Genomic DNA, 11,727 nt, shown 5'->3' on the forward strand with positions numbered 1-11,727 from the left:
TGTATAAAAGTACAATTTTTCTAACTTTTAGCCGTCTATTTTAAAATTTGTTTCAGGCCGTTCTCTATGACTGTCGGATCTTCCTCTGTGATTGTCGGATCTACACAATTGTAGCGTTGTTTTGTGAGAAAATTCTAACGAAAAAACCTTAAACTCATAGAGCCAGTTTGAATTAAACCATGGAATTTCAATCCGAGAAATTAGCACTCTGTACTTATTGATTCCGGTCAATCCCGACCTTCTACCGATCTAGACCAGTTTAGGGCGCTGAGAAACAGATAATCCCTAGTGGGATCATAACTTCCCTCACCAACTAAGCGGGTCCACTTGTCACACACATATTCTCCCCACTTAAAGAGCACAAACATGTACTCCCTCCGTTCCATATTACTTGTACTTGATTTAGTATAAAGTTATAGTAAATCAGCGACAAGTAATATGGAACGGAGGGAGTACAACGTCAAGCATACTAATCTCTTTCTCCAGGCCATGGAGAGGCAATCACTACTAAGTAACATAGTTATTATCTACGAGTCTGCGACAAGTTAGCAATGTTATCCGCATATTCTTGGATTTGCACGGGCGTGCGACAGAGAGAGCGAAGATTGTAGTTGACACGTGAGCATCCCGTTCAGGATTGAAATTTTTTCCCGGTATGACAAACAGATCTAAAGACGGAATTGACCAGGATTGATAGGGTGCTAATTTCAGGAATTGAGAATTCGGAGTTCGATTCAGACCGGCTCTATGAAGTCAAGGTTTTTTCAAACTTTTCTCCTTGGTTTATTCACTCGCTCCCGTCTGTCCCCTGTGTGGGGCGTGTTGGGTCTCGGTTGATTTTCTTTTCAGGAGGTCAGGCTAATATTGCTCCGCACCGTTTATTTCAAAACGATCCATTTTTATCCACACAATTTATTTCAGGATTTTCGATGATGCGTTTTTAATGGGAGGATACGTTCCCGTCGACAACAAGGTACCCACGGTGATTTCGTAAATTTCAAGATGATATGCCGACTTAGCCACTCGAAGGTGCTCATAGGTCAGGGTGGACACGGTCCGGGTCGGTACGGTCCCGGTCCGAGCCGTCGTTTGGACCGGCCGCAGGCGGTCCGGGCCGGACCAGACTGGAGTAGCGTCGCGGTCCTGATTTCAGGGACCGGACCGGCAATGGAGAAGCTCGGGCCAGACCGAGAGGACCGGCCACGAGACAAGGGCAGAGCGCGCACTGGAGCTCCGACGACGGCTGCTCATCGGGATGCAATGCTAGAGGAAAGCGCAGCTCATCGCGAGATGTCTGGAAGCTTCAAAAGAACCAGAGGGAGCTAGATGAACCAAGATGATCACCAAAGGGAGCTAATCGACGACCAATTTGGCACGATGGCCGATGAACGGAGATGAAAGGTATGATGGCCGATGCGGCGATGTAGGGCCTCCCGCGTTGATTTCTTTGGTGGAGACGATGGATCTGAGTGGGGTGCGTCCAACGAACATGGACTCCGGGGCTAGAGAGTTCAGTGGCCGCACGGGCGACGGCCTCGCGCCGCCGGACGTAGACGGCGACAATTTTCTTGCTCCCCCGCCACGCCTGGGCCGCCACGCCCTTGCAAGCCGCCACCACGCCTCCGCCACGCCCCTGGCAAGCCGCCGGCACGCCCCTGCCATGCCACCTGCTGTGTTCTTCGGTCCGCTCGGTCGAACCGAGCTTTAACCGGACCGGATCGGACTGGACCGAAGTATTTTCGGTCCTCTTTTCAGGGACCGGACCGGCTGATTTTTTTGCCGGGCCAAGACCGAGCCGGCTTGGACCGAGCGGGCCACGAGCCGGTTCGAAAAGACCGTTCATGTCGTCCATCCTGACTCATAGGGTGTGGGTCTATGTGTTCTTAAGGGTGAATGTATTATGTATGAGCGCTTGCGTATATAGTGTTAAATAAAGTTTTTTTTTGGTCGGCGGCCCATATCAGAAATCATTTTGTATCAGAGAGAGAGAAGGGAAGGGGAGAAGAAGTGGAGGCGGTGGAGGGGGGTCACCGGTCACCACCATCGGCGAGGAGCGGCAAGGGGTTAGATGGAGGTCATGGAGCGCGGGAAGCTGCCGCGGGACAGCCCTGCTGTGAAGGTGGAGCCGCTGTCGTGGAGGAGCAGGGGGAGGAGAGAGGGGGGCGGCGAAGATTTTTTGCTAGTCCCGCCACCAACAGGGTTTCGCCGGTGATGTCGGAACCATTCGTCGGCGCCGTTCACGCGGGAGGTACGGCTAATTATCCCTTTCCCCTCGCTACAGCTCTGATTTCTAGTTATTTTAGTCGTGCAGCTCTGGGTTCATCCCTGCACGCCGTGCGCTCAGATCCCTTGATGTGTGGGGGTTGTTTTTCTCATCACGCTTCAGACTAATTTCATGAGAAATCATCGTAATGTCGGGGTTATTAGTTCAGCAGATATTTTTATGTCGCTCGATTTCGCGGATACGAACATTTTGGGGATTTGCCCTCAGCATTTCCCCCCTTTGTTTTCCTTTAGATTATGGGCGTTTTAGTGATGACAATTGATATGAGTATACTTATATGATCCACATACAAAGTGGGTTGGAGCGAGCGTATGGGTGTGTGTTCAGATTATGGGCATTTTGTTCGCATGTGTGTGTGTTCGGCAGATGTGCCATTCAGTTTTGTTAGTTCTTTGTAAGTAGTTGTTCAGATTTTTGGTAGTGTTGGATTTTGTTCTTAGCGTGTCTGTGATTTCTGAACAGCCAGGCATCTCTCTCTCAGCCGTTTCAGTGTTAGGTGTCATTTTATTCAGTTATGGTTGTAGTTTCCGTGTTAGGTGTAAGTTTATTCAGTGTTCCTCTCAGACTGAGGTTTCGAAATTAAGGTGCAGATTGTGTCTAACACAATACATTTTAGGGGGGGGGGGGGGGGTGGGGATGGGAAGAGAGAGAATCCAGCATGTAGGGAACATCTTCAGCAGGTGTCACTTTCTTCAGTTAACATTTAGGGTAAGATAGTTAGCTAGTTTTACCAAGTCATTAATTCCGGAGTAACAATAATAAGCGTGCACCCTGCCGACGTTTATTTTCTAATTGTGTAAAGCAATGTCCCGGGGGAAAGTTGCTCATACATACTCGATGAAAACGGCACTGTCCATCTAACACCTTTTTTGCACCGACGCGGCGGCTGCTGAAGCTATGTATTTGCAAAATGTGGAAAATACCCATCCGTGTTTTTTCAACATATTTTATAGCCTGTAGTCTTTTCTCTTGTCAGCTATGTGGAGTTTTTTTAGTTTGCTTTCATTTTTTACCTTTTCAACAGCAGGGTTGGGGATTCTTGGGGGCAGAGATCGTCGAGTGGATGCTATGAACCCAACTACGACCCTGATGACGGTTCGTCAAACACTGAGAGTTGCGATGAGAGCATTGCATCTAGTGATGAAGAATCTGTATCCAGGAGGAAGAAGTTATTAGAAGATGCTTTATTTGATTTTTGTAGGAAGGAGGTATCCATCTCTTTCTCTTGTGCACTTTTTTTCTCGATCCATGGTATGCACATATTTGTTTTCTCTCTTCTTTCTTTCCGCTACGAAATTATCTGATATAATCATCTTTTTCATGTCATCTAACAGGCAGTCAAATCACTCGAGATTTTTCAAAATTGTACGAGAACATGGTGATTCATTAGAGATATACATCTGGGCAAGGCATTGCAATGCATTCAGCGCACGGGGTCTTCCGCTTAGCTGCAAGGTCCGCGTTTCGCTGAGCCCGCAATGCCTTCCTCTCATCCGGTGGTATGCTCTGCCTGCGTGCTCTTCGACGGGCGTTCATCTCTTGCCTCTGCTCAACTGGTATATTTTTACTCGCTGCCCTTCTACGGGCGCTCATCTCTTGCCTCTCCTTGGTTGTCAGATTTTGTCTTGCAGCCCTTTGGCTCGCATTCCTATATTCAATAGTTTTATTTTGTCTAGATGCTCTTCGACGTGCATTCACTTCTTCCCTTTGCTCGGGTGTTAGGCTATCTCGCCTTGCTTTATCACGGTTCCGTCTTTGTTGATTTTTGTCTTCTTTAACGCGCTTGCATTGGAAGCTATATCTTCAGCACCACGCGGTGTTCCTTGAGGTGATGTAGGGTTTTCTACATGACCAGTGTAATTTGTTAAATCCAAGACCCACATTTGAAGCAATATACGCAGTACATGGTTAGACTTAATAAATCTAGATCTATAGATGACAATACTTCACTGGTAAAAACGTCGTGTGAAAGGGTAAATATCATTTGATGTTCCCACATGGTCCTGTGGCGCCAATGCTATCATGGTACTGGTTGTGGGAAGCATTGTAGCTAATTGGGTGGACGGTTCCCATATGAACATTCCGTATGACCGTTCCACAACAACAGTTAAGATTACAAGATGGTCAGCTTCAAATCATTAATTTAAGACATTATGTCTCCACAATTTGTTAGAGAATACACATCTCTTTTTCCCTTATCCTCCGACATCTTATAAGCAAATGTTGCATGGATAATGATTAACGACCTTTGGACCTTCACCACCGTGGTTCATAAACAAAGTAAAATAGTTGATGCTACGATTTCAGTCAATAAAGATGTTATGAGGGAGAATTCAGACAAAAAGGTCAAAATAAAATACAGTATTAGTACATGGTGCATGGATAGTGAATTAGTGATTAAGGCCCTTTGAACCTTCAACACCATGGTTCATAAACAAAGAAAAATAAATAATAATTACCTACATACGCAGTTTCTCCTCCATGCGCACATTATTGTCTTCTCCAGACATCTAATGAATTTCTACAAGTTTGCTTGGTGAGGTTGCATTTCTTATTGCCCAAGTTGAAAGTTCCAGGAGACAATCAGCGGTCGATATGCAGGTGAGTGTTGTGTATCATTCATGAAGTTGATTCAAATCAAGATGTGGCAGAATATTTCTTGATAAGTGATTTTTTGTAGTTACAACCCATCTGGCCTACGAATTGCAGAAACTATTTCAATCATTTTTAGTAGTAGTTTCCGTTTCAAAAAATATTAGTAGTAGTTCGCCATGCATATATCAGGACTGTGAAGATCCACAAGAAAGACGGCACTACGTCGGAGAAACAGATGGCTTTGTCAAAAGGTGAACTCACCTCCGGGTGATGAAAGCGTCGCTGACAAGTTGATAATAAACTCATGTGAGCTCCATGGTGACCTGGTGTGATCTCCATCGTGATCTCTCAGCGATGTATCGTCTTGGTGACTTGGTGTGATCTCCAGCGTGATCTTCCAGCGATGTATCGTCTTGGTGACCTGGCGTGATCTCCTAGCGATGTATCGACTTGCTTGATGGAGAGACCTACTACTTATAATGCTCGGAGATGTTTGAAGGAGTTATCAATCTTGTCAGGCTTTCCTTATCTCCACCCTGATATTTAGTATATGTAATAATTAGGCTAATTATTGTTAGGATTCTATGGTTTCTTTTCCTATGTATATCAGTACGAGGGTGGGAGGAACGGAACGATGGTGCTGATCTTTCGGCGTTGTTTCAATAATATGGTTGTCAGGTTTTGATTTGTTTCCATGCATGACTTTTACGCTGGGAGGGTGGGACGAAAGGGAGGCGAACGAGCGAACGACGTACCAACACACCATCACAACCGCAGACTCGCCCTTTAGGAGTAGAGATTTTGTAGTATTAGCAGGTAACTCTTCATTTATGGAATAATATACTCCTTGATTCCTTGTACAAAATAACGAAAGACTATCATTTATGATACTACTTGTATGTTACTTTGTAATATAAAGATAGTAACAAAGACTAGTGTCATATGCATGACACTAGTCTAAATTACTCCCTACTATGACTAGCGGTATTTTAACTAGGCCGACATTGGAGCCATACCTGAACTCCGTCCATTGTTCCGTCCTAGTTCCTACGTGTATACTATTAGTAGTATAATACAATTAGCGGGCCGTTGGAAAGTGACACGGAGCGCCCTAGCTAGGTGTTTGCATGCTGCAATGCCACTCATGCACGGATGCTCAACGAGCAACTGGTGCGCGTGTACAAGACTAGCTAAGTAGTTAGGGTGGTTACTCGCCTTTAACTTTAGGAGTAGCCCGTAGATGTATTTTTTTTCACAAACAAGAAACTCTTAAACAAACGGTACTCCAACTGCCAAGCTCGATGACTCGATCGATCCATCTCAAGCTCCAATTTGGTAAGGTAGAACGATCCAGTTATAAATGGGTGTGTGTGGACGCAACCGCTTTGACATATCAATGGGGTACGGGCCTACAAGCAAGTACAATAGTGGGCTATAAGCCCACTTACATGACACTTTTGCCTATGCGGAGGAGAGACAAAAAAAAGTGATGAAGTGGGCTAACATGCAAGAGCGAGCCTCTACGCGTGCTCCTAGATAAAAACATTTAATCCATCTAAAAAAATAAAAACATTTAATGAGAGGAAAGAGATGGAGAGAAAGTTAAAAAAAGTTCTAACCTTATAGCCCACCTTATAGCCAGCTCTATTGTATATACAGTTTTGCTAAAGCATATTTAGATGTGTCATAAGTATTGCACATCTAAATCCTATGACATTGATCTTATGCGAAGATTCGTGTGGGAATTTTCTTTTGCCTTTTTTTTTCTTTCTATACTTGATTGCGTCATTTAGATGTGCAATAACTACCTAGACAAACCCATGTATATATATCCAGGCCGATGACGATTACAGCGATTCCTGATTCGCCCGCGGTGATCTGGCCAGAGATACCATTCCTACGGATTTCTCATGCCATACAACGGGTCAACGGTGCAGTGAACCCGGCCGATGATGATGGTTGGTCCAACAAACAATGTCAAACATGCATCGATATCTTTCTTTTTTCGAGATTTGCGTGGATATTCATAATACGAGATTTCTCCTTCTAGAAAATCCGATCGGGAGGGGCCATAGAAAGAAAGGCCTCTTTTTACGTCCAAGTTGCCAATTTGAATATGCAACAGGGCATCTATATGATCGATCACACGGGGCCATGAGCAGAAAGTTGCCCCTTTTTTCGATCGGTGAGTGAGGGTAATGGCCACTGCCCTTGTCGCTCGTTGGTCGCTGTTAGCGCGACCGAGACAGAGGCGAGTCTCCACCCATGGCGCCAACGGCAAACCGCTTGCTTAAATGACCCCGCAAAAAAAAACCCTATAAATGAGCTCAGCGTCCTGTAGCTACGTACGTACCGAACTCACCAGCGCGGCCACTTTCTACTCTAGCGCGAGCTGTGAGGTAGCATTCCATTCATGGCGTCCAGCTTGAGCGCGTTGAGGATACATGCGTTTGGCGCCGGCAAATCCATCTTGTTTATTGTTCTTCTTCATCTCTTCCGTCCCGCGTTCGTCGCCGGAGGTCTGGTTCTGCGTGTGTCGTCGGAGGGCAGCCCCCAACAATTGGTCAATTGGTATTCAGAGCCTAAGAATCATGGTCGTGGCACGGTGAGTCTGCGGCGAGTGCGGTGGGCCCGGAGGAGGCGCGTTGTGGCGTCGTACGTGCGCGCGGCGAGCTCGCAAGCCACGGAGACGCTGCGTGCCGATGCAGAGGCCGCGGAGGCACGGCACGGCGCGGCGATGTGAAAGTGCTGCATGGTGGTGGAGGCCACATCGGCGCGGTGCGGCGACCATGATGCGGCGACCGTGGATGCGTTAGTCTCGTGCGTAACGGCGCGCAGTGGCGGTGGACAGAGGCGATCAAACGACGGCCGGCCATGAGCCAAGTCAAGACAAAAGGAAATTGTTAGCACTAATCTTGATCGAGTCGTGGCGCGGTTGCCGTTAGTGGGCAGCGGATCGTGCATGCGTGGGTTGCTAGCAGTCTGCATGTGAGTTTGTTAGCTACGTGAGCAATAGGCCTTGTCTTTGGGGCGTTGGAGCTAAATATACGTGATTTTAGCTGTATGCAAGTAGTTGGATAGGCCTTGTCTTTGGGGCGTTGGCCCTTGTACATATGTTCGTGAGTGCTGGGGTGTTTGTCACCATGTTTGTGAGTTGGAATACAAGCCAAGATAACAGGCGTTTGACGCCACGGTCTTCGTCGCCGACAAATTCATTTTGTCACTGTTTATATTCGTCTCTTCCCTCGGGCGTTCATCGCCAGAGGGCTGGTTCAGCATGTGTCCCTGCAGGGCAGCCCCAACAGAGGATACCGACGGTGTGCGTTGTGCTCATCCCGCTGCTGATATCCGTCGTCTCGCGCTGTGAAGCCGACCTCCTACAGGTTGTGGGAGGGCGGAGAATGATGGCCCGTCGGAGCAATGCCGCCCCCCGCGGAGACGACTGTCGCTAGTAGCACGCGCGGAGCAACAGCTGGGAGGCTGCCGGCGGTGCCGTACTGCGAGTCGAAGAGGTCCAGCCCCGGCCGCCCTTGCCCTCAGCACCATTAACTAAGTTTTCTTGCCCCGGCGTATGTACATGCATGCAAGCTTAGAGCATCTCCAACAGTGCCCGCAAAAAATGCGCGCGTCGGGTAAAATGAGATTTTAGCGTGCGGGACGGTTTAGCGCGCTTCAGCGGAGACGGAAAAATCAGGCGCGCAGGAAACGATGTGCCCGTGGGGAAAAAGCGGGCGGCCGCGCTTTAGATTTGGCGCGCCGCTTTCGGCGCGTCTATAAAATGCAGCGCCCGCCCACGCGCCGTTCTATCGCTATCCACATAGCCACGCGCCCTCTGCCGCTCTCTCCTCGCTCCCTCTGCCGCTTTCTCGCCTTGTTGCTGACGCGCCACCATGCCGCCGCGCCGCCGGGGAGCTTCGGGCTACCGCAGCGTCCGTGTGCGCCCGTTCGACACTTACTCCGCCGAGATTCGGTCTGGCGATGTGTGCCTCGGCCTTGGCACCTTCGACACCGCCCACAAGACCGCCCGCGCGTACGACGTGACGGTGTGGCGCCTTCGGCGGTCCCGTTGGGATATGAACTTCCCAGACGTGCCGACGCGGGAGTGGGCGCAGGAGTTGGCGCCTCCGCTGCGGCTTATCACCGATGAGGATCCTGGCGAGAACCGGAGGCGGGAGCACCGTCTCAGCCTGGCCAAGATGGATGAGGAAGCCATGGCGTTATGGCGTCAACGCTTCCCGCAAGACGTCATCAACGAGCAACAGTTCTTCGCCAAGAGGAGGACGGAGAGGGATGAGAGGAGGGTGGAGCCAGCCGCTTATCGCGAGGACAGGCAAAGCGGAAGGCGGCCGCTGAATTCAACATCGCGCTAGGAGATGCGTCGTCCTGAGGCTCCAACGAATAGCGGTTCTTTAACGCCTTCATTCAGAAGTCGGAGGAGGACATCACCGAGGCGGAGTCCGAGTCGAAGGAGGATGACGAGTAGTAGTTTTTCGTTTTATCTATTTATCATAGGAGGAGGCTATGAACTATCTATGCACTATCTATGTATCGTTTTATATAATCTATTGTTTTATTTATCTATGGACTATCTATCTATTGTTTTTTATCTATCTATGTCTGTAGAATCGGAGTCAAATGTATATGGAGTCATAGTACAAAAAATAAGAAGTATAGCGCGTCTGCTCGAGCAGCTCGGGCATGCTTTATTTTGTGGCGGCGGCTGGAGCCGGCGCACCGCCGTGTGCAAAAGTTGGCTCACCCGACGCTGTATACTGTTTTTAGCGCGTTGCGCGTCTATTGGAGATGCTCTTAGGGGATCTCCAAGGCGGACTCTCAAATCGCGGTAATACGTCTTGATCACATTGTTCGGACCGTGGAAGCCATCCAAGGCGGGCCTGTATCGGTCCGCTGAGGGGTCCGGACGTATTTTTTCCTGCAAACCCGAGACAAATGTGAAGGGCCTTGCGGGAGTCCAGACAACCGACACGTAGGACTCCGATAACCCTGGCCCATCCAAAACCCTTCATGGACCCCACCTCCAACCTCCCCATTTTCTTTCCTTCATTCCTTCTCTCTTGCCTTCGTTGCCACTCCACCACCCTAGCCGCGACCTGCCGGAACTCTACGTCTCCGTCACCTCTAGCGTTCCAGTCGGGCTCCACCCTGTTTCTCCTCCATCACCGTTCAACCCATCTCATCCGATCGACCCGGCAACTGTTCGATGCATTACTGAAGCTAATAAAAAAGTTGTTCCTTCTTCTTTCAAGCAATGGATTCCGATATGAATACATATATGAGTACTATGATGAGTCGTCTGACTGCTCTTTCGACGAGGAGGACTACACGGATGAGATGGCGATGATGCAGGTAGTCCTTGAAGACGCGGAGCGTGCAGAGGAGAATGTTCTCAATTTTAATGGATCGGTCAAGGGTCATCGAGTGCTCAACTGCAACAGGGCGTGCAGCCATTTGAAACTGATGCCTGACTACTTTGCCCCCGATGCACTCTTCGCTGACCATTTTTGCCACCGTTTTCGAATACACAAGACTGTCTTCGATCATTTGTACCATGTCGTCCGGTCTTATGATGACTACTTCCTTCTAAAGAAGGACGTTGCGGGAACGACTAGGTTCTCTGGTTACCAGAAGTGCACGGCCGCACTCCGGATGCTTACATATGTCACGACCGCTGATTCGTGGGACGAGTACCTACGGATGTCTGAGAGCACATGCGGAGATGCCATGGTTAGGTTTGCAACTGCCGTAGTCGAGTTGTTTCGACCTCAATACCTGAGAGAACCAACTATGGCAAACACCAAGAGGCTCTTGGCAATCTCAGAAGCAAGAGGGCGGACTGGTTTGTTTGGATCCCTTGACTGTATGCATTGGAAATGGAAAAACTGCCCGAAGGCTTTACAAGGGCAATATCATGGTCATGCTAAGAAGCCCACCATTATTCTTGAAGCAGTTGCATCACATGATTTTTTGAATTTTCAAGCTTTCTTTGACATGTCCGGGTGTCACAATGACATCAATGTGTTGCAGCGATCACCGTTGTTTGTGAGGCTGACTGAAGAAAAAGCTCCTCCGTGCCACTATATTGTGAATAGACACGAGTACAATATGAGCTACTATCTGGTTGACGGTATCTATACTCCATGGGCTACCTTTGCCAGCACCATCTCTAATCCAGTTGGCCATAAAAACTCTCACTTTGCCTAAAGACAAGTAGCAGCTAGAAAGGATGTCGAGAGGGCATTTGAAGTTCTGCAAGCCCGTTTCGCAGTTATTCATGGACCTGCTAAATAATGGGATCCAAAGACCTTGTGGGAGGTGATGACATGTTGTGTAATCATGCACAACATGATCGTCGAAGATGAGGGTGAGAATCCCGCCGCAACTCTAGAATTTGAGAACATGGATTATCCTTTCCACACCAGAATCCGACCACATTTGAAGAGTTTATTGAAATGCATCAACAAATTCGGCATCGACCAACTCACGAACAACTAAAGTAAGATCTGATTGAGCATCAGTGGCGGTAAAAGGAGACAAAAATGTTGGAATATAATATTTGAACTAGTTTAAATTTAAACTACTGCTGCATGCGGCTATTTGAACGTCTATAGTCTATGTATGCTGCCATTTGAACATCTAAACTCTATGTATGCGTCTATTTGGACGCGCGGACTTTTAAAAAATAAAAAATTAGGGAGGCCAGATGTTTACGGACAGCGTTGGATGGCGGCCTCCCGCATCCGTGTCGTGGACTTGCCATTCTGTCCGCGGGCGAATGCGAGAGAAAATTTGCTGGTCGCCGTTAGAGATGTCATTATACTCCATCCGTT

The 11,727-nt window shown here is 48.3% G+C and overlaps 1 long non-coding RNA gene across 1 annotated transcript; it reads left to right on the forward strand.

Annotated features, from left to right (window-relative positions):
- Window positions 1–2,003: 2,003 nt before the first annotated feature.
- LOC125522979 lies at window positions 2,004–5,551 on the forward strand. Its single transcript, XR_007290067.1, has 3 exons — window positions 2,004–2,248; window positions 3,312–3,492; window positions 3,619–5,551. It is a non-coding gene; the product is annotated as an uncharacterized LOC125522979 (long non-coding RNA).
- Window positions 5,552–11,727: the final 6,176 nt, after the last annotated feature.

Source organism: Triticum urartu, chromosome 7 (genome assembly GCF_003073215.2).
Source record: "Triticum urartu cultivar G1812 chromosome 7, Tu2.1, whole genome shotgun sequence".
In the NCBI taxonomy this organism is placed as follows: Eukaryota; Viridiplantae; Streptophyta; class Magnoliopsida; order Poales; family Poaceae; genus Triticum; species Triticum urartu.